The sequence below is a fragment of the Nyctereutes procyonoides genome, unplaced genomic scaffold (assembly GCF_905146905.1).
Source record: "Nyctereutes procyonoides isolate TBG_1078 unplaced genomic scaffold, NYPRO_anot_genome, whole genome shotgun sequence".
Taxonomy (NCBI): Eukaryota; Metazoa; Chordata; class Mammalia; order Carnivora; family Canidae; genus Nyctereutes; species Nyctereutes procyonoides.
Genome location: NW_026575047.1, coordinates 49,590,085 through 49,611,096, shown reverse-complemented (window position 1 = coordinate 49,611,096; position 21,012 = coordinate 49,590,085). Strand labels below are relative to the sequence as shown.

The 21,012-nt window shown below is 42.0% G+C and overlaps 1 pseudogene; it reads right to left on the bottom strand.

Annotated features, from left to right (window-relative positions):
- LOC129510210 (ferritin heavy chain-like) overlaps nt 1-20,438 on the bottom strand; it is a 34,973-nt pseudogene extending 14,535 nt beyond the window's left edge.
- Between the last annotated feature and the right edge of the window lie 574 nt (nt 20,439-21,012).

The window sequence follows — 21,012 nt, the reverse complement described above, 5'->3', positions numbered from 1 at the left end:
AGGACATTTGAGAGTCTTGGGAGTGGGGGATTGAATTTTTATATTTGTATCAAGGGGCAAGAGCTTTTTTTTTTGGTAATAAAAAATATTTATTTATTTATTTGAAAGAGAGAGAGATTGCTGTGGTGAGGGGCAGAAGGAGAGGGAGAGAAAGTCCTAATTAGACTCTGTGCTGAGTGTGGAGCCCCACGTGGGGCTTGATATCATGACCCTGAGATCAGGACCTGAGCCAAAACTAAGAGTTGGATGCTCAACTAACTGTGTCACTCAAGATCCCCAAAGGGAAAGAGCTTTTAAAAGAAATTGTAAACAGCTTTGGGGGTGGGATATAAAGGAAGGTTAATAACTTTTACAATGATTTCCAAAGTTAGGAATAGGAAATGAATGGAAGAGAGATACTTCAAGAATAGACAATAGAATGAGCCTGGGACAAGCCAATAATGAAATTCTTCAAGACTTAGGAGAGAGAACCTTCCTTTACTCCAAGTCCTCCTAAGGAACCAAGGGTGTTTGTGAGAGGGTGTCTCTTATTTAGGTGGAGGTAGAGGTTCAGGTGGGGAGGCAATTTCTGTCCACAAATACTTTTTCGAATTCATTCATCCATCCATTCATTCATTCATTTATTCAGCAAAGATTATTGAGGACCTACCATGCCATAGACCTTATGCTTGGTGCTGGGAATATGATGATTAGCAAGGCAGTTACATGTCTGGGAGGAAAGACAGGTACTTATCAACCATGATGGTGTCAACCATTACGTAATGACAGGAAGTGTAACAGCCTGGGGTAAACATAGTAAGAGAAGATCACAGGTAAACTGAAGCCTGGGTGATGGGAAGTTGCAGGCGAAGTGATGGTGATGTTCAAGCAAGTGAAGAACTCATATGAAGGCCCATAGAAGAGGGACAGTCAGAGAATGGAAATCAGTGTGGCTGTGGCACAGACAGAGAGAGGGAGTAGTGGCAGGTAGTGGGTTAGGAAGATAAGCAGGGCCTGGTTCACAAAGGGCCTCATAGGCCATGCCAAGCAGTTTAAACTTGATTCTTGGGGCAGCTGGAGCCTGCCATGCAGGGAAGTTATATGTCATGCATAGTTAACCTCTCCTGAGTGTTTGCAATTTGCCAAGATCTTTGCAGGACACTTAACTATTGTTATCTTACTTGTCCTCAAATACTGTGTGGTTGGAACAGTGACCCTGAAAAATTGTCTGGTTCCTCTCCATCAGGACAGTGATTATTTTCATCTTACAGGTGAACAAAACTGAGGCTTCAGGATGGTATGTGATTTGCCCAAGTTCATATGACTGCTAGATGGTAGAGAGAGGACTTGGTTGCAGGTCTGTGTGCCATGGACTCCTGGTAGTTAAAACACTTCTCTGTATGTTCCTCTGCATTGGAGTCTTCTTTAAGAATACTACTCTGCAGAAGAGCAGGGCAGAGCTGGAAGCAGAGAGAGCAGCTGAGGGTTTGCTCAGCAATCCCTTGAGAGCTGGCGATGGTAGGCCAGAGTTGGGGGTGTGGAGAAAGTGGGTAAATGAAGACATACCTAGAAAGCAGAAAGAACAAGACGGTGAGATGTATTAGAAAGGGGTATTCTTTTCTTCACAATATACTTCTAAGGGTAATTTATCATTTTTAACAATATTACATTGTATATCTCTTATTCTACTATCATTTAGATTATTTTGCTATTATGAGAAATGCCTGGGTGGCTCAGTTGGTTAGGCATTCAGCTCTTGATTTTGGCTCAGGTCATGATCTCAGGGTTGTGAGATCGAGCCCCATGTCAGGCTCTGTGCTGGGCCTGAAACCTGCTTGGGGTTCTCTCTCTCTCCGTCTCCCTCTGCCCCTCCTCATCCTTTTTACTAGAGAAAGAAAAAGAAAAAAAAGAAATGCTCTGACATGCTAGAAACAGATCCAAAATTGCACATTTTTCTTAAGTTCACACCCTAGAGTTATGCACAGTTCCATATACTTTAATGTTTGCTTATGGATAATGGCAATTGAGTAGTAATCCTATGAATAGATTATTGAGTTTTAAAATGTGTTTTCTTCTCTAAGTATTTTTTCTCATTAAATTGTTTTTGTATTATTATAATTGAGGTGGGTTTTTTTTTTCCCAATTGGAATTTCCATTGGTAATGATAAAAATGAATGGGCCACAGAAACCATGGCCAAAAAACATTCATGCTTGCAAGATCATGACTTGAGCCGAAACCAAGAGTTGGCTGTCCACTGACTGAGCCATCCAGGTGCCCCTGGTTGTCATTTTTTATGATATGATGAGCTAATTTTCTAAGAAAAAGTGTGGGATGTGGAGTTGGGAAAACACAAGTTAAAGAAACACAGGCAAAACATGAAGAGTACATTCCTCATCTGTGGAATGGGTATAATAATCCTTTCACCAAGGATTAGTATAACCCTTACACGAGGTAATGCAGATGACAGTTTTTTTAAGACAAAGCACTGTGCAAATACTGTGTGTTTAATATTTATTCCTTCTGGAATTCGGAAGAGTTTAAGTTTTTCTTTTTTTTTTTTTTTTAAAGATTTTCTTTATTTGAGAGAGGGAACAAGTGGGGTGGAGTGGTAGAGGAGAGGGAGAAGGAGACTCCCCGCTGAGCAGGGAGCTGACATGGGGCTTGGTCCCAGCACCCCAGGATCATGACCTGAGCTGAAGGCAGGAGCTTAACTGATTTAGCCACCCAGGCACCCTGAATTTAAGTTTTTCTTTAAGTAGATGACTATACTATATGACAAGTTAATTCTAGAATACAAAAAATATTTTACTGCAAAGAAAACACTGACACCAATATATGGTTTAATGTGTTACCATTAAGGTGAACATCTTATAACTACTACCCCAGGGAAGACCTAGATCTTTGCTACCTAGAAAACCCTCTCCCCTCCATTTGTCCCATTTCTATCACAGACCCTTCTCTCCCCACTGTCCTTTTTCATCTAAAAATTATTTCCTTGTGTTTCCTTCTATTTTATTACCCAGATGTGCATCCCAACCATCCTAATACAGTTTGCCATTCTAATAGTACAACCATTCTAATAAGTTACGGTATTATATTTTAAGGCTCTTTTAATCTGCCCTTTTTTTTTCTCCCTTGCATTCCATGGGATTAAGAACCAGGCTTACTTGCCCTATGGTTTCCCACAGTCAGGATTTTAGTGATAGCACATTCATGGTGCAATTCAACATGTTCCTATCTCATCTGAATTTCCAGGGTCCAGGAGCTTTCTCAGACTCAGGTTAGACCCTGTTGGCCAGACGAATGGGTGGTGCCATATGCTTTCACAGGAGGCCCATGACTTCTGGTTGTCTTCTCTCTCTTTTTAAAAAGTTATTTATTTATTTATTTATTTATTTATTTATTTATTTATTTATTTATTGTGAACTGGAGGGAGAAGGAGAGAGAGAATCTGAAGCAGACTCTGTGCTGAACACAGAGCCTGGCACAGGGCTTGATCCCATGCTCGCAAGATCATGACTTGAGCTGAAACCAAGAGTTGGCTGTCAACTGACTGAGCCATCCAGGTGCCCCTGATTGTCTCTTTTTTATAATATGATGAGCTAATGCCCTGCAGAGCCTAAGTCCATTACTTAACAGAGGACTGCAAAATAGTGGTATTCTAATTTTATGATTTTTTTTGCCATTTATTCATTGTATTCTTTTATAAAGAGATGCTTCTTCTCATTTACCATTTGGTTACTCAGTTGTCCAGATCATGCAGAAAAGCAGAATAAATACTTGACTCTTTCCCTTTATTTAATAGTTTTCAAGATAATGGATTGGTTTCCTTTCAGCCTATGAAGGTGATTTATTTTTCTCTTCAAGTCATTAGGAGCTCATGGGCTTAAAGATACTTGATGGGTTGAATCTTATGAAATTAAACCCGTTCTTTCCAAACTTAACTCCCAGAGTCAGAAGTTCCTATTGTCAAGCCACTCCTCCATTTTCTCACACTCTGTTTTATCACTTTTTTGTCTAGATGATGGCAGTTTCTTTCTGATTTTGGTCTTCCTTTTCCTCTAATTTTTAAAATATCTTTTATTTGGGATACCTAGGTGGCTCAGTGGTTGAGCGTCTGCTTTAGGCTCAAGGCGTGATCCCAGGATCCTGAGATCAAGTACCACATCAGGCTCCCCATAGGGAGCCTGCTTCTCCCTTTGCCTATGTCTCTGCCTTTCTCTCTGTGTCTCTCATGAATAAATAAATCTTTAAAAAATTATTTTATTTTGACATTTAACTTGTACATAAAGGGCTCAAAGCATCATGCCTGACTCCGACAGTTACCACCATTCGGTTGTACAAATAGAATGTGCCAGCACCCTGGAAGCCCCTTTCTGCATATACCCTCCCCGTCATGATGCTCTCCCTTCGTTCTCATTATTCTGAATTTTGACACTAGGGTTGGGTTTTGCCTTTCTGTTTCACATCCTATAAATGGAATTATATGGTATGTATTTTGTGTTTGGCTTCTTCTGCTTGAGGTCACGGCCATGAGGTTTATCCATGTTTCACATGCATAGTGGTTTAGCATTCCATTGCACAAAAATACCACAATTTTATGTATCCATTTTTCCATGGGTGTTAGTGTAGGTTGTTTCTGGCTTATGGCCATTATGAATACTGCAGGTATAAACAGTTTTGTGCAGATCTTCTGGTACACATGTGTGCATTTTTATATAGAATCTATTTCTCAGAGAGGAGTTGATGATTTTTTGGAGGTGTGCATATCTTCAGCCTTAGTAGCTGTTTCCAGTTTTCTAAACTTCTTTTTTTAAAAAATATTTTATTTATTTGAGAGACAGAGAGAGAGAGAGAGAGAGAGAGAGCAAGCATGTGCACAAGAAGGGGGTCGGGCAGAGGGAGAGGGAGAAGGGAGCCCAATGTGGGATTTGATCCCAGGACCCTGAGATCACAACCTGAGCCAAAGGCAGATGCTTAACCTACTGAGCGACCCAGATGCCCCCAGTTTTCTAAATCTCTTATTCCCATAGCATTTAAAATCCTGCCCATAGCATAGGAGAGCTCCCATGACTTCATATCTTTGTCAGCACTTGGTATTGTCAGCCTTTTCAATTTTAGTCATTTTAGTTATGTGTTCTTTTATTGCCATTTTAATTGACAGTTCTGATTATTGATGAGATTGAGCTCATTCATTTGTTGTCCATTTGGAAGCCCTTTCCTTTGAAGTTCCTGTTATAGTTTTTTTTTTTTTTTCCCTTTTGGTTCTACTATCTTTTTGGGGAGATTTATCTGCATAAATTTGTTTTTTAGATTTTATTTATTTATTCATGAGAGACACAGAGATAGAGGCAGAGACATAGGTAGCAGGAGAAAGAGGCTCTCTGTGGGGAGTTTGATGCAGGACTTGATCCCAGGACCCTGGGATCATGACCTGAGCCAAAGGCAGATGCTCAACCACTAAGCCACCCAGGTGCCCTGCATAAATTCTTTCCATAGTCTCAATACAAGCCCACCGTCAGCTATTTAGGTTGCAGATATCTTTCCACTGTCTTCCTTTTTCACTCTCTTTAGGGTGTCTCTTGAATAAAATGTTCTTGATTTGGGAGCACCTGCCTGGTTCAGTCAGTTAAGTGTCCAACTCTTGATTTTGGCTCAGGTCATGAGGGCATCCTGGGATAGAGCCCTGAGTTGGGCTCCCTGCTCAGCTCAGAGTCTGCTTGTCTCTTTCCCTCTCTGTCTGCCCTTCCTCTCGTTCTCTGTCTCATAAATAAATAAATAAATAAATAAATAAATAAATAAATAAATAAATAAATAATCTTAGAGAAGAAAAAAGTTCTTAATTTTAATGCAAATGTTAACCCAAACTCTCCTTAATGGCCAGTGCCTTTTTTCACTTTTAAAGAAACATTCCTCTACCCTGAAGTCATTAAGATTAATCACTGTGTTGCTTTTCACATTTAGATCTATAATTTACTGGAGGTTTTTGTATATGCTCTGCTGTAAGGGCCAAGATTTTGTTTTTGTTTTTTTTTTGTTTTTTTTTTTTTCTCACATGAATAGCCAGTTTTGGGCTTCACAACCTCATCTGAAATCAGTGTATATCTGCTTGTCAATGTTCCCCGCCCCCGCCCAGGGGAAGATGCTCCTAAATGCTGACCCCATCTCTCTGAGTTTTTCTCTTGGCCCTGAATTCTTTACTTCCTTGATAGTTCTCTGATGTCCTCAAGAAGAAATTTTGTTGCTGTTGTTTTTATTTTTATTTTTTATTTTGCCCAGTTTTTCCTGTTTATCCTCAGAGAGGGGTTACCCAGATGGTATACTCTGCCATTGTCTGACAGGGAAGTGCCTCCAATTCATTCTTTAAGATGGTCAATGATCATTCCTAAAATACAAATAATCATCTCACTCCTTCCATTAAAACATTGCAGTCACTCTTGAATACCTTTGGGGAGCATTTTTCAATGTGTATTCTGGGCTCCTCTCTAAGGGTTATGGGGAAACTATAAGGTTCCCATGGTCAGATGCCTTCTTCCTGGGAGGCTGAGGTAAGCTGATAGAAACAGGATTATGCTGGGTTCTTGAGCACAGGTATCCTCGAGCCTCTGTGTATAATACGCATTGTGGGGAGACTGTTAGACAAGTGTCTCCCCACATCTATTTGACCACAGAGCCCTTTCCTTGCCAAGAATCTCAAAAATCCTACTCTTCCAGGGAACATACTGGAAAGTGTTGCTTTAGGTAAAAAAGGACTTCCACTGTAGGACTGGTGATGTGCCTTCTACATTTTCAGCCTCACTCCTGGCCTTTCCCTCTCCCACACTATGCTTCAGCCCTTTAGGGCCACTCACATTTTTCTGTGTTCTCTGTGATCCATTCTGTTCCTTTGCCACTACCTGGAATGTCTTCTGCTTCTTGGCCTACCTCATACGTACTCTCCCAAGTGGGAGCCTCATCTTTTCCTGGAAGCTTCCTTGATCTTCTGGGCCTGTGGACTCCCTTCTTTGTTCTTTCACAGCTGCCACCCTAGGATTACTTCTCATAATACTGACAGGACAGCAGTAGAATTGCCTACTTTCTTCTCAGCATTCCTTCCTCACCTCAGGTACTCCAAGAGAACAGGACCAGATCTTTCTTTCTTTCTTTCTTTCTTTCTTTCTTTCTTTCTTTCTTTCTTTCTTTCTTTCTTTCTTTCTTTCTCTTTCTTTCCTTTTTCTTTCTCTTTCTTTTCTTTTCTTTCTTTCTTTCTTTCTTTCTTTCTTTCTTTCTTTCTTCTTTCTTTCTTTCTTTCTCTTTCTTTTCTTTCTTTCTTTCTTTCTTTCCTTCTTTCTTTCTTTCTTTCTTTCTTTCTTTCTTTCTTTCTTTCAAGACAGAGAGAGAGAGAGAGAGAGAGAGAGAGGCAGAGACACAGGCAGAGGGAGAAGTAGGCTCCATGCAGGGAGCCTGATGCAGGACTTGATCCCGGGTCTCCAGGATCAGGCCCTGGGCTGAAGGCAGCACTAAACTGCTGAGCCCCCCGGGCTGCCCCAGATCTGTCTTTCATGTCACTAGGGGTGCTTCAGTATATTGAGGCACTCAGTAATAGTTCCAGTCATTCATTTACTTTGTACTAACATTCACAGAGTGTCAATCATGGGCCTGGCAGATTCTCTCCTCTAGGAGCAGAGAAGAAAGGAAACAAGACAGTGAGGTTGGCTTGGATTTCATATTCTCACAGATATAAATGTTCCCTAGAAAAGTCTTAACAAGACACAGTTGGCTTATGCTAGTGCTATCCCAACCTTAAGGCAATGTAGGGTTACCTCCAGATGCTGTCAGATAAATCATCTTCCTCCAGCAAGCCTGTGGCTTGTCTGTAGTCAAGGAAGGTCTGGCAACTGGAGTCTCCAGGTGCCTATAACACTGTGTGATCTGTAGATTCTTAATGAAAGCTAAGATCTACAAGAGTGTTCACTCACACATATGGTCCTATGATTGCAGGATTATGGCTTGCTTTTTGCTCATAAGAAATAATCTTGTATATCTTTGCATGAGAAGAGATGTTCCATTAAGGCTTAGCCCTCAGGCCACTATTTTGGTTGAGATCATCTTCTCTCTTATCTTAGTCTTCATGGGTAGAAAATGAGTTTTAATTAGGTTCTGGTACAAGTGGAAGCTTGAATACTTTGCATTACTCACTGTGGCTGATAATAAAATTGTAATAATAGTTATTATTAATATAAAAACAATAGCAATAACCAATGGTGACTATAATTTCTTGAAGGACCTCCATGTTCTAGTCAACAGCTAATAAATGCCCTATATGGAATGGAGTCCTGTGCTGATGGAGTTGTCTGGGATATGACACGGTACAGTGGAGAGCATGTGCTTGGAGTGACACAGGCCTGAGTTCGACTTCTAGCATTGTCACTTACTAGCTGTGTGATTTAGGCAAGTTCCTTACTTTTTCTGAGCTTCAGGTTCCTCTCTTATAAAAGTGATAAAATCAGTCTCATAGAGCTGTTAAGGAGAATGAAACATGATCCTTACTACCTGCCAGGTTTGGTTCTAAGTGTCCTCAGTTCATTATCTAGAATGCTCATACATCCTCTGAGAGGCAAGGAGACTTGAAGGCTTTTAAAGATTAATAAGATGGTGTGTAAAGATGCTGACACCATCTCTGGTGCATCATTGACCCCCAAGTAGGTGGGGGCTGCTCTTGAGAAACTCAGGTTTAGAGAGGTTCAATAACCTACCCAAGGGCTGAACTTGATCCCATGTCTTGAACAACTCCCATGTCCATCCCTTTCATTATTTCACTAAGACTTTTCTACAACTAGAAAGGGCAGAGATATTCAAAGAGGACTTAAATATATAAATGTATATTGAATATTTTTGAATAAAGGAGAAATAAATAATTATTGAATAAACATGAATGAATGAGTGATTAGATGCATGAATGAAATATAACTGCTCTTCTTCTGTAGAAAACATGTATTATAGAGACTTCTAGAAAGACTGGCTCTAAACTCCTTTCTCCATTTCTCACCAACCTCCCCTATTCCTGCCTCTGAACACTCTGTAGCTCAGTCATGAGGTAAATTGTGGGAGTGGGAGTAATTTAATACTGAGGCTCTTGTATCAACCAAGATTCTTAAATGGAAAAAAAATTGTCTCATTTTCTTAGATGAAGCCAACATCTTCATATATTTATCTATTTGTATACACATTTATTCAATGTGTATTTAGAGATTAACCATATGCCAGGTACTCTTCCATGTGCTGGGAATAAAATAATAAATAAGACATGAGAAAGGCTCTGAATGAGTTCATGATCTAGTTATCAATCCAATACCATAGTTCTGCAGGAACAAAGAAAGGCTGAGTCTTAAAGGATCAATGAAGTTTGCCAGATAGAAAGAATAGCATGCAGAAAGGCGCAGAGGCCTGGAAGGCCATTGTACTTGGTGGGAGCTTCAAGTTCAGTTACAGTTGGAGGGGCAATGCAGCAGACAGGTATGAGCATGGGTACTGTTTCTTGTTTATTATACTTACCACTTTGTGCTCTTGGGAGAATTATTTAATTCTCTATCTATCAGTTTCCTTGTAACTGGGATATTGGCAATGATGGTAATATTAATGATTAAAAAAGGCAAGCTATAGCCCTTATGTGCCTGGTTGGGTTATAAGTGTTTTGCATGCATTCATTTTATCTTCCAAGTACTCTAATAAGATTGGTAATTTTATTTTTCTTATTTCCCCCTATTTGATAGACAAAACTGAGGTAAGTACACCAGTGAATTACTGAGATGATTCAATGAAAAGTAATATGTGTGTCTGTGGGAAGGTGCACATGTGCCTGTAAAATCTGGCAGGATGCTTTGCTCAGAAACCAGGGTTCTTTGGATCCTGAGGTAACAAAAAGAAGGAAGAATTGACTGATTAAAAGTCTTAGAGTATTTTTGTTGACATTATGAAGTCTGCCACATTCTGGGAGCAAAGGATAAATCCTTCCTACCATGTTTTTAAAGAAATCATAGGGGAAGAAAACCCCTTACCCATTAAAGTATTTTACAAGTCTCTCTCAAGGTCAGGTTTCTCCTACTAATGTGACCTCATTAGATATTATCAGGGGTGAGTCTTGACAGCCTGCTGCTCTGAACTTTGCCCCCTTCAGAGAAATGCTTATTTTGTGACGTCCTTTCTGATACTCTCCATGGGAACTCTGAGTCTCTCGCATCATTCAGCTGGACATTTTGGAGCTCAATCCTCCCCTAGGTTTAGCACCAGAAGATCAAACAAATGTTCAAAATTCCATAAAACCTGCAAGACAAGGAGGAGAAAGAGAAAGCTTTCTAAAACAGCGTAGGAGGACAGCACTTTTCCAGCTGGCTCTTAATGGATAAAGACCAGTGGGATCACAAAAAATTACCAATATAGGAAAAACAAAGCACTCTGACTCCCAAACTCTGGGTCTGGGAATATGATGGGCCAAATATGGGGAATATGGCCAAATCAAGGAGGGGCTTGTAGGTGAGGCTATGGAGTCTGAAAGCCTTCCTATAGTTAGTGGGAAAATTTAGAAGGTTAAACCAGTGAAATAACAAGACTTGAAGTTTACAGAGATGATGCTGCCACAGTGGAGGAGATGAATAGGAAGGGGATATAGAAAAGGAGAGGACAATGAGTTAAAGAGCTACAACTGTGTCATATGGGGAAAGGATGAGACTTTGAACTCAGTAGAGAAGGGAACATATTTGCCAGCTATTTAGGAAGAAAAATTTTAGGGCTGGGAATGATCTAAAGTCAGTGAGAAATTCTTCTTAGCCCTAGTTGGGTTCCCCTACAAGAAAAGCTTGTGGTAAGGATTTGAATGTAAGTTGTTGGTTTAGGAAGCAATCTAAGGAAGCACAGGATCCTGGGGCAGGGTCTCTAAGTCTTCTGCTAACATTTAGTAAGGCAGGGAAAGGAAGGCGCCAGTACATGATGGCTTAATAAGCAAATTACCACTGTAGGTTGCAGGGGTTCATCCATGACTGTAGGCAAGTGTAGTCCTCTGGTAGACTGTATAACATGCCTCAGAATTGTCCCACCCGAGGGGTGAGAGTTGGGGTATTTATCCTCCAATTCCCATCCATCATTATTTTTTTTAATTTTATAAATTAATTTTTATTGGTGTTCAATTTACCAACATACAGAATAACACCCAGTGCTCATCCCGTCAAGTGTCCCCCTCAGTGCCCGACACCCATTCACCCCCACCCCCCGCCCTCCTCCCCCTCCACCACCCCTAGTTCATTTCCCAGAGTTAGAAGTCTTTATGTTCTGTCTCCCTTTCTGATATTTCTCACACATTTCTTCTCCCTTCCCTTATATTCCCTTTCACTATTATTCATATTCCCCAAATGAATGAGAACATACACTGTTTGTCCTTCTCCGGTTACTGTGGCCAAGTTCAAAAAGGGTGTTGCCTGAGTTCTCCTCTGGGATTTTGATGGAATCTTGTCTCACATTTAGATCTTTCATCTATTTTGAGTTTATCTTTGTGTATGGTGCAAGAGAGTGGTCCAGTTTCATTCTTCTGCATGTGGATGTCCAATTTTCCCAGCACCATTTATTGAAGAGAGTGTCTTTCTTCCAGTGGATTGTCTTTCCTCCTTTATCGTATATTAGTTGACCATAAAGTTCAGGGTCCACTTCTGGGTTCTCTATTCTGTTCCATTGATCTATATGTCTGTTTTTGTGCCAGTACCACACTGTCTTGATGAACACAGCTTTGTAGTACAACCTGAAATCTGGCATTGTGATGCCCCCAGATATGGTTTTCTTTTTTAAAATTCCCCTGGCTGTTTGGGGTCTTTTCTGATTCCACACAAATCTTAAAATAATTTGTTCTAAGTCTCTGAAGAAAGTCCATGGTATTTTGATAGGAATTGCATTAAACGTGTAAATTGCCCTGGGTAACATTGACATTTTCACAATATTAATTCTGCCAATCCATGAGCATGGAATATTTTTCCATCTCTTTGTGTCTTCCTCAATTTCTTTCAGAAGTGTTCTATAGTTTTTAGGGTATATTTTGAGAACCATTTGAATGGTAAATGGTTCTCCAACCTTTTATTTTCAGGTTGTAGGTGTCCTTCTGTCTAAAATGAGTCTCTTGTAGACAGCAAATAGATGGGTCCTGCTTTTTTTTTTTTATAAATTAATTTTATTGGTGTTCAATTTACAACATACAGAATAACACCCAGTGCTCATCCGTCAAGTGTACCCTCAGTGCCGTCACCCATTCACCCCACCCCCACCCTCCTCCCCCTCCACCACCCTAGTTCATTTCCAGAGTTAGAAGTCTTTATGTTCTGTCTCCCTTTCTGATATTTCTCACACATTTCTTCTCCCTTCCCTTATATTCCCTTTCGCTATTATTCATATTCCCCAAATGAATGAGAACATACACTGTTTGTCCTTCTCCGGTTACTGTGGCCAAGTTCAAAAAGGGTGTTGCCTGAGTTCTCCTCTGGGATTTTGATGGAATCTTGTCTCACATTTAGATCTTTCATCTATTTTGAGTTTATCTTTGTGTATGGTGCAAGAGAGTGGTCCAGTTTCATTCTTCTGCATGTGGATGTCCAATTTTCCCAGCACCATTTATTGAAGAGACTGTCTTTCTTCCAGTGGATCGTCTTTCCTCCTTTATCGTATATTAGTTGAGCATAAAGTTCAGGGTCCACTTCTGGGTTCTCTGTTCTGTTCCATTGATCTATATGTCTGTTTTTGTGCCAGTACCACACTGTCTTGATGAACACAGCTTTGTAGTACAACCTGAAATCTGGCATTGTGATGCCCCCAGATATGGTTTTCTTTTTTTAAAATTCCCCTGGCTGTTTGGGGTCTTTTCTGATTCCACACAAATCTTAAAATAATTTGTTCTAAGTCTCTGAAGAAAGTCCATGGTATTTTGATAGGGATTGCATTATACGTGTAAATTGCCCTGGGTAACATTGACATTTTCACAATATTAATTCTGCCAATCCATGAGCATGGAATATTTTTCCATCTCTTTGTGTCTTCCTCAATTTCTTTCAGAAGTGTTCTGTAGTTTTTAGGGTATATTTTGAGAACCATTTGAATGGTAAATGGTTCTCCAACCTTTTATTTTCAGGTTGTAGGTGTCCTTCTGTCTAGAATGAGTCTCTTGTAGACAGCAAATAGATGGGTCCTGTTTTTTTATCCAGTCTGAAACTCTGCGCCTTTTGATGGGGTCATTAAGCCCATTCACGTTCAGAGTTACTTGAACTTCTTCTTAAAGGGGAGTTTTAAGAGTCCCCCTTAAAATTTCTTGCAGAGCTGGTTTGGAGGTCACATATTCTTTCAGTTCCTGCCTGTCTTGGAAGCTCTTTATCTCTCCTTCCACTTTGAATGAGAGCCTTGCTGGATAAAGTATTCTTGGTTGCATGTTCTTCTCATTTAGGACCCTGAATACATCCTGCCAGCCCTTTCTGGCCTGCCACGTCTCTGTGGAGAGGTCTGCTGTTACCCTAATATTCCTCCCCATGAAAGTCAGGGACTTCTTGTCTCTTGCTGCTTTAAGGATCTTCTCTTTATCTTTGGAATTTGCAAGCTTCACTATTAAATGTCGAGGTGTTGAACGGTTTTTATTGATTTTAGGGGGGGATCTCTCTATTTCCTGGATCTGAATGCCTGTTTCCCTTCCCAGATTGGGAAAGTTTTCAGCTAGGATTTGTTCAAATACATATTCTGGCCCTCTGTCCCTTTCGGCGCCCTCGGGAACCCCAATTAAGCGTAGGTTTTTCTTCCTTAGGCTGTCATTTATTTCCCTTAATCTGTCTTCATGGTCCCTTAATTGTTTATCTCTTTTTTCCTCAGTTTCCCTCTTTGCCATTAACTTGTCTTCTATGTCACTCACTCGTTCTTCCACCTCGTTAACCCTCGTCGTTAGGACTTCTAGTTTGGATTGCATCTCATTCAATTGATTTTTAATTTCTGCCTGATTGGATCTAAATTCTGCAGTCATGAAGTCTCGTGAGTCCTTAATGCTTTTTTCTAGAGCCACCAGTAGCTGTATAATGGTGCTTCTGAATTGGCTTTCTGACATTGAAGTGTAATCCAGATTTTGTAACTCTGTGGGAGAGAGGGCTGTTTCTGATTCTTTCTTTCGAGGTGAGGTTTTCCTTCTAGTCATTTTGCTCAGTGCAGAGTGGCCAAAAACAAGTTGTATTGGAACACGGGGGAGTATCACTGGTCCGTCCAGCTGGTCTTCTGGGGGAGGGGCCTGCTGTGCTGATTTTCAGGTGTTAGCACTTGGGGGAGCTGCTCTGCCCCTGCCTGCTGCAGGGCTCAGCGGGGGTTGTTTACCCCGTGGGGCCCCAGGAGGAACAGCCGCAGTTGCTATGGCAACTCTGGAAGCCTGGATTCAGCCTCCGCAGGAACTACGGGGCTCGGGGCTCTCGGTTCTCCGTCTGCAGGGCCTGGAGGCTCCGGGGCGGGGCCGCTGATCTGCTCAGCTCGGGGCAGGAGCGTCCTTGCTGTCCTGGGCCCTCCGGCCCCTGCCTGTCCCGGGGGAGGCCGGATCCTGGGCTGTGTCCCGGCGCCCTGTGCTCCGGGGCCTGCGCTGTTGGATTCGCGCTCCCGCCCGCAGCCCCCTCCCTGGAGCCGCTCCCGAGCCCCTCCGAGCTGCTCCGGCCCCGCCGTGCGCGCTGCAGCCCTTAGGGAGCTCGGCGCACTCTCCCGGGGCGCAGGTGTCTGTTAGTGTCCCCGGGAGCCCGAGGGCATCCCCGCTCTCCTGGGTCCTGCTCCAACTCCCTGAGGGCCCCTTTCCGCCCGCCCGGGAAGGTTGGTGCAGCTCCTGCTTCTCTGGGACGGGGCTCTCCTGTCCTGGGGACACTCGCCCCGGCCTCAGCCCGGCTCCTCGCGGGGCCCCTCCCCCTCGGAGGCCTTTTGTTCCTTTATTTCTTTTTCCCCGTCTTCCTACCCTGATAGAAGCGCGAACTCTTCTCACTGTAGCGTTCCAGCTGGTCTCTCTTTACATCTCAGGCCGAATTCGTAGATTTTCAGGATGATTTGAAGGTTATCTAGGTAATTTGGTGGGGACAGGTGACTTGGGGACCCTGCTCTTCCGCCATCTTGCCCCTCCCCCCCCATCCATCATTATTGAATGCTGCTCACAGGGACAGATGTTAATTCCCTGGCATTTTCATTCTTCCCTAGAACTGGACACATTTCTTCCTACCAAAGCAGTCTCTGTTAGTGAGAAGAAGATTGAGAGCAATCATATGGCAAAATCCTGTGAACAGGGAAAATCCAAGGCAGAAGACCAGAGGCGTTCACAGAAGAATCCCTGGATATTTGGTAGATTGGTGAGTACTCATGGCATATGGATGGATACCAGTATTTCATGCTATGGTCTTTTTGTTTTTAACTCTTTTTAAAAAATATTTTACTTATTCATTTATTTGAGAGGGGGGAAAGAGAGATGGAGAGGGACAAGTAGATTCTGCAAGGAGTGTGGAGCAATGTAGGGCTCAATCTCATGACACTGAGATCATGACCTGAGCCAAAACCAAGAGTTGGATCCTTGACTAACTGAGCCTCCCAGATGCCTCTCCCTTGGTTTTTAATTCTAAGAGTAGATAATGGAGCATGTTTGGTAGTAAGCCTGCATCTCAGAACAGTAAATTCGCCTGGACAGCAGATGAATATAGGCTCCATTTGGGGCCTTCTGTGATAGGTTGGGTGTGTCATCCTGGAGATGAGCCTGGCACCTGTCCTGCCCAAATTAGCCCTGGGCCTAGAACCCCAGCCTCATGGGTCTGCCAGTGCTCGCTGATGTTAAGAAATATGAAGGCCATGTCAGCAAAAGGTTTTTTATTGCTATTGGCAAAACTTTTGTGGAATGATAAAAATCAGTTAAGTATATTTTACCAAAAGTTACTAAACAGTGATGTATGCAGGCTGATGGGCTTAAATTAACCCATTAATAAACGGGAGGTGAGGAACACAGTCTTGTTGGCTGTGATGGCTGCTAATGAGGTGACCTGGATGATGGAACCCTGTCTTTCAGCACACTTATCCATTATGCAGCCATGCTTATGGCCTGACCCCTGCATCTCTAGGTTGAGAAATAGCTTAATAGAGATGTCTCACCAGGCAAGATGATGATTAGTTTAGGAAAGCTGGAGAAGAGAGTTAGTTACATTATAATGTGATTTAATTCACCAAAAGATAGGATTTTTTTTTGGACTTTTTTAAAATGTAAGATTGAGCCTTTAGGGGTAACATATTTTGTTCAGGTTGATCTGTAGAAATAGCTAAATTTCTCAGGCTTTGGGCACATGGGCACAGACCATGACTATTTGTGCACCACAAATCAGGTCATGATTGATGTCTTCGCTTGGTGTCTTCATTTCCTCTTCTACTTTCATTAATCCTAAATTCTGTGTAGCTCTGGAAGCTCTGGAATCTGTCCCTTCTCTCCACACCCATCACCACTGCCCCGGTTCCAACCTCATCATCTCTTCCCTGGATGTCTCAATACCCTCCTTCTTCATTTGTTTCTTCCTACCTTTAACCCCACCCTATTCTGCCTCCTTCCTAGAAACCCCTGCCAGGGTGGTCTTCCTTAAATGCCAACGGGTCATATGATTCCATGGTTAAAAATTCCTCCAACACTTTTCATCACCTGAACTGGTGGCATGTAGATAGAATCTGACATGTTATGTATCTTTTATTTCAATAGGTCCTACTATTCAGTTGTAATCTGAACTTTGGAAATCTTTTTATTGGGGCAGGAAGTCTAAGTTGGCTACAACACATGTAGCCTACACATGTTTTTGCTGCTTGCACAAGCCCTACTAGCATCTGAGACTACAATCCCTACCTGCCATGAAAGGGCTCACAGTGTCTGCCTTCTGAACACTTTTCCTGCATTGCTTTTGCCATTCCTGCATGTATATTAAACTACAGAAACTTCTAGAACATGTAATGCTTTCTTAGGCCTCCAAACCTTCCCATGTGCTGTTCTTGCTGCCCGAAGGGACGTTTCCACCTATTCTTCCAGACTTTTTCAAACATCATGTACTTGGCAAAGGTTTCTCAGACCTCCCCGGATTGAATTGGCTACTTTGCCCTTGCATCCTCAGTATATTATTCATGTATTCATTTACTCACTTATTCATTCATCCATTCTACAATGTATGGCAAACTGACAAGGTATCAGGTGCTGAGAGAAGTATCATGAATATATAGATATCCAAGGCATACACTTTGCCCCAAAGGCTGTCAGAGTCAGGTAGGTACACTGCATTAGGTCAGTGGAGCCAGAAGGAAGGGTATGAATAGATTGGGGAGGAGATAACATTGGGAAAAGGCAGTGGGGACCAAATCACAGAGCTGTTTGTCAGCTAGGCCTACTATGGAATTTATCATGAACTTTGCATGGAGGATTTTAATAAGAGACAGAAATGGTCAGCCTTGTGTCTAAATATTTCTCTTCTGGAGAAGGGGAGGCTGGATTAGAGGGATGCAGACCAGTTCAGATTCTGTGGCCATGATCTTGGTGGCAGCTATCTTGGGCTGAACCAGGGCAGCTGCAGTGGGGAGGGATGGGGGAAGAGGCTGCAGGGGAAGAATGATCACCCACTGAATAGCTGATTGGCTATGGGGGGCCAGGGGAAATGTGATGAGACTGACAAATACCAGTTTTCTAGGCTGGGCCTGGTAATGGTCCTGAAATGAGAACTACAGGAGAGAAGCTGGACCAGATTTCAGACCAGGATCACAAATTTAGTTTTGAACTTGTTGATTTGGTTAAATTTTTTTTTCACTTAACAAACTACTTTATTCAGCTTAGCTTGTGTCAAGCTTATCACTCCAGCCTGTTACATGATTTAGAAGAGTGAATTCACAAGCCCTTAATTGGCCTACAGGAGCTAGAACAGATTCATATAGCAGAGCAAGGGTTTTCAGATTTTTTTTTAAAGACTTTATTTACTTATCCTTGAGACACACACACACACACACACACACACACAGAGAGAGAGAGAGAGAGAGAGAGAGAGAGAGAGAGAGAGAGAGAGAGAGGCAGAGGAAGAAGCAGGCTCCATGCAGGGAGCCCGACGTGGGACTCGATCCTGGGACTCCAGGGTCACGCCCTGGACCGAAGGTAGGTTCTAAACCACTGAGCCACCCAGGGATGCCCAGGTTCTTGGATTTAACATTTTTTTTTATTTAAATTCAATTTGCCAGCCTATAGTATAACATCTCATCATGTGCCCTCCTTAATGCCCATCACCCTGTTACCCCATCCCCGCACCTACCTCCCTTTCTACAACCCTTCGTTTCCTAGAGTTAGGAGTCTCTCATGGTTTATCTTCCTCTCCAGTTTTTCCCCACTCAGTTTCCCCCCTTCCCTTATGGTACCTTTCACTATTTCTTATATTCCACATATGAGTGAAAGAAACCATATGATGATTGTCTTTCTCCGACTGACTTATTTCACTCAGCATAATACCCTCCAGTTCCATTCATGTCAATGTAAATGGTTGGTATTCATCCTTTCTGATGGCTGAGTAATATTCCATTGTATACATAGACCACATCTTCTTTATCCATTCATCTTTTGATGGACATCATGACTTTCCACAGTTTGGCTATTGTGGACATTTCTTCTATGAACATTCAGGTGCAGGTGTCTGGTCGTTTCACTACACCTGTATCTTTGGGGTAGATATCCAGTAGTTCAATTGCTGGGTTGTAGGGTAGCTCTATTTTTAACTTCTTAAGGAACCTCCACACTGTTTTCTAGAGTGGCTGCACCAGCTTGCATTCCCATCAACAGTGCAAGAGGGTTCCCCTTTCTCCACATTCTCACCAACATTTGTTGTTTCCTGTCTTGTTAATTTTAGCCATTCTCTCCAGTGTAAAGTGGTATCTCATTGTGGTTTTGACTTGTATTTCTTTGATGGCAAGTGATGTGGAGTATTCCTTCATGCTTATTCGCCATGTGTATGTCTTTTTGGAGAAATGTCTGTTCATGTCTTCTGCTCATTTCATGACTGCATTATTTGTTTTTGGGTGTTGAGTTTGACAAGTTATTTATAGATTTTGGATGCTAGCCCTCTATCTAATATGCAAAAAAAATTTTAATAAAAATTTTATATATTGAAGATATACAAGATGGGGGACCTGGGTGGCTCAGTTTGTTAAACATCTGACCCTTGCTCTTGGCTCAGGTCATGCTCTCAGGGTCGTGAGATCAAGCCCTGTATCAGGCTCCACACTCAGTGGGGAATCTGCTTGAGATGCTCTCTCTCTCTCTCTTCTCTCTCCCTTTGCCCTTTTCCCTGTGCACGCTCTCTCTCTCTCTCTCTCTAAAATAAATATATTTTAAAGAAATATAGACAACAGGATGATTTGACACCTGTATATGTAGTGAAATTACTGTTGTAGTCAAACTAATTCACATAGGTACACATTTCTGCACATAGTGGGCATTATTTTTTTCCTTTGGTGAGAGCACCTGAAATCTGCCTCAGCAACTTCCTAGGATTCAGTACTTGTCATTTGGTTGAGTTGTTGATTTTGATCTGTCCATGGCACAGCCCAGTGCTGGAACACTGGTATGGGAGAACTCAGGTATGGGGGTGCCCAGCAGTGTGGGTACTTTCACCATCTAGGCAGTCACTGAAGCCAGGCTGTCTGAGCAAGGAGAGAGTAAGGAGAATCGAGCCAGGCACAGAACTTTGGAGAACAGCAACAGAGGCAAAGAAAAAAATATTCTCCCCTTACCATCAGGGGGGTAAGAGGAAACCCAGAAGGTAGCAGGATGCCACAGGACCCAGGTCACCAATGAGAATATACCTCTATCAGTAGCCCCAAATTAATGATAATTTGTGGTGGCCACATTCCACCATTAAGTTCATTTTTGACTATTCTATAAATTATTGTTAGTAAGCCACCTGTCTCTCTTTTAGTACTTCTTTGATTATTTTCCTGGGGTGAAGTTTCTTATGTGCAGGATTTGTCTTTGCTAAATTTCATCTGAAGAGCTATCTTCCATTGTTGTAGCCTGTCAATGCCTGTGGGGGATCTGTCAGTGGTTATCCACAACCACCCGCCCCTTCAATTCTTCTAGCTTCATTCATCTAAATGTGTGAATAGCATATGTCACAAGCAAATAGTAATAATAATAATAATAATAATAATAATAATAATAATAAATGAAGTCAGATAAATAAGAGTAAAAATAAAATATCCTGAAGCCCCACAGTGGTCTACCAGAAAATCTCCTTGAAATGGTATGAACTCTATCTTTGCTGGCTGGGAATAGTTGTTCACCTGGTCATTCATTAACCCACCTGTTTTCCCTTGCATCCAGCCCCTGTTTTCTCCGGTGTAAATTCTGAGAGGATGGGGATGCTTGCTTCATCCCCTCCATATTTCGGTGCCTAGCCTCCTGCATGGCACCGAGTAGGTACTTCCAATCTTTGTAAAATGGATATAGTGAACTGAAGACCTTTCCCCCATCCCCCCAAAAATCTTGTTCAATCTGTGTTGTAATGAGCTTATAATCCTATCAAAAAGAAATGATGATTATCCATCATTTTCTTACCAAATCATGAGAAAATGGCAAAGGTGGGCTCAAAGTTCAATGATCTCTAAAAATTTCCTGCATTCTGTAGTTTGGTAATCAAGGTAATCATGAATTCATACCAATCACCCCTGATGAGGCAAACCTCACTTTGCAATTGGATGTCTAGGATTGATAATTGTATTAGCATCCTCCAGAGAAACAGAACTAATTGGACGTACATGCATATAATATATAAGATACGTTACATATGTCAGATCTATATGTATATCTAGATTGAGAGACAGAGAGAGGCAGATGGGCAGAGAGAGAAAAAAGGGGGGGTGCAGAGAGAAAGATGGACAGGCAGAGGGAGAGGGAGATTTTAAGGAATTGGCTCACATGGTAACAGAGGCTGACAAGTCCAAAATCTGCAGGGTGGGCCAGCAGGTGGAGAGCTAGGGAA